General features: G+C 31.6%; 1 long non-coding RNA gene across 1 annotated transcript; it reads right to left on the reverse strand.

Moving 5' to 3' along the window:
• Positions 1 to 463: 463 nt before the first annotated feature.
• On the reverse strand, positions 464 to 1,700 carry LOC136205426 (uncharacterized). The gene is made up of 3 exons (XR_010675947.1): positions 1,594 to 1,700; positions 884 to 968; positions 464 to 741 (listed from the first exon to the last, which is right to left on the reverse strand). It is a non-coding gene; the product is annotated as an uncharacterized lncRNA (long non-coding RNA).
• Between the last annotated feature and the right edge of the window lie 999 nt (positions 1,701 to 2,699).

Below are 2,699 nucleotides of genomic sequence, written 5' to 3' on the forward strand. Positions count from 1 at the left end.
CGTTGCCGAATTTAGATTGCATGCGAGAGAATGAAATTTGTCTTTTGCAACAATGATGTTGTTACTATAGATTGTAACAAATCGCAACAAGTTTTAACGTTGCTATACATTTTGATATTTTGCAACAACATCTATAGTTGCTAAATATTTTCACGTTCCGCTACAACACATGTCATTGCTATAAATTTTGATATTGCAACAATTGTTGTCGTTGCTAATATTACATATAAATGGTAACAACTTTTATGTTGCTAAAGTGTAATTTTCCTACCAAAAATTAAAAAATTGTGAATTTTTTTTATTAATTTTTTTGGATTGAAGGGAACTCTTTTATTTATATATATAACAAATACAAACAATTCAAGAATATAATAAGGACTTTACAATATTTGAACAAGTAAAATCCACACAAAAATATCACTAAATCAATTTATGATATCAACTAACAAATATATAAGTATGGGTAATTGAGGGATAATTTCAAAACAAAACAAGATATGCACAATCAAATCTATCCGACTTTCAAAAGTAACAAATCTACACTCTACTTTTGACATTAGAATAAGAATCACACATGCAATTTATTATCCAGTTCACAAATTAGCATACCTCCCCATCATAATGGCAATTTGTGAAAAGCCTTCTCCCGGTCTACTTTGAAATATGCACAACTTATTGGGAATTGTCACCATTTGAAAAGGTGGACTCCTCACCTAACAATGATGGTAGCCCCAAAGGCTTCTGCAAAAGGTAACACAAAATAAGCAAGTTCACTTTCTAGAATATTTGAATCAATCCAACTATGATGCCATGAAGTGAGATTCAAAAACGAGTTATAGCAAACCAACTCTCAGGATGTACAAGTATTATCAGATTGATATACCGATTTTTTTGAGGCATTTGATCTCGAAATAAGAAAGTTTGACGAGCTTTAGAGGAAAACACCTTGCTAACAAAAATGAGTTTCCCTGCCAAAAAGGAAAATCAATAAAAAATCCACCAGGTTTCAACTTCAATAATGCACTAACAATTTAAATCTTGGGAAAATGTATTAGCATTAAAAAAAATGAATTATAACTCTAGTAAAACTAACTAACTAATTTATCTTTTCAACACAAAAGCTTTCAATTCTATAAGTAACTGATTCCCATTCTGTGATCTACCAAAGAAGCTTTAAACACCTAGTGCCTGTCCAAAATTTAATTATAAGAGTCAAAATCACATTAAAGTTAACATACGAGCTCAATTTAACCCGAATCGAACATTAGATATCAACTCAGTTCTCCAATTGTCCAATTTTAGGTATTGAAAGTGATTGTGTTTGAACTAATTTGTCAAAATTTGTCAACTTAATGACTAAATTGAAACCTAATTTGAAATTTGAGGGACCATTTTGAACCTTAATTCGTCTAAATTTACTTGCATCTTACAATTCTGAACTCTGATTATCACAAAGTTGGGACTTTAATCATAAAAATAACCCTAGGAACCAGATTAAGAAATCACAAAATGCAATTATGATCAAACTGCACACAGTAAAATGAGTTGAAGATAGAAAACAGCAAAGCAAAGAACACAAAAGAAGAGAATGACCTTAACACCGAGTAAACGAAGAGGAGTAATCTGGTCGGGCACAATACAATCAGGACCGCAACTTCAACAATGGCTTCGGAAGACAAACCACTACCAATATAATTTGGATGCTGCAATAGAAAATTGGAGAGTGAAAAAGAGGGCAAACAAAAACGAGAAAGATGGAGACCGACCTTCATGACTGAGAAGCCGTGAGTAGAATTAGGTGAATTAGAAATGGAAAAGTTCTTTTTCTTCCTTCTTCGCCATTGATGCTATTGTGATAGAGTCAAAAATGGAAAAGTTCTTTTTCTTCCTTGAATAATGAGGTCACATATTCACTGCCGAACAAATTAAATTCCAAAGAGATTGAAGATCGATGGATTCATAATTGAACAAATTAATTAATGCGATCAAGAACACAACTACTCTTTCGTTTGAAAAAACAAGATTGTCTGTAATACTTCATCTTCTCCAACATTTAGAGAGATCAAAACACACAAATATATATAGAGAGAGAGAGGAGAGACTGAGAATTCAATATAACAGAGGTTAATAAATTACCTAATTAATTGCAGAAGAAAATTGAGATGGCAAAAGATTCCATTCCTTCAGGTCCAACAAAGCTGCATCTCTTGGTTACCTCTGTACAATGGCGGGATAGATTTGATGAAGACAAACAGGCGGAACAAGCGATCTAGAAGGAGGCGGCGGAGATTTGTTGTTTTTACTCTTTTTACACTTTTGGGTCTGTAGGGTTTTTAGCAAAAACTGAATCAACGGCTTGGATTCCACTGGAGACAAATCAAGGGATCATATTCAATACTTTTAATCAATGTACCTTATCTCTTATCTCTTATCCCTTTATGTCTTTAATAATTTTGTGCCTGATAAAATTAATAGTATCAATTTATCATAAAATTTAATATTTTATATATTTATTTATTAAATTTTAAATGATATATTAATTAGGGATAAAATACCAAAATAGGCCTATAGTTTTTGTAGAAGTATCAATTTACGCTCCACGTACAAAATAGCACAAATATACACTTAATGTTTAAAAAAAAAGTACCAATTTAGGTCTCGATAATAGAACGAGACACGTCATTGATATTACTCCATAA

Source organism: Euphorbia lathyris, chromosome 9 (assembly GCF_963576675.1).
Source record: "Euphorbia lathyris chromosome 9, ddEupLath1.1, whole genome shotgun sequence".
Classification (NCBI taxonomy): Eukaryota; Viridiplantae; Streptophyta; class Magnoliopsida; order Malpighiales; family Euphorbiaceae; genus Euphorbia; species Euphorbia lathyris.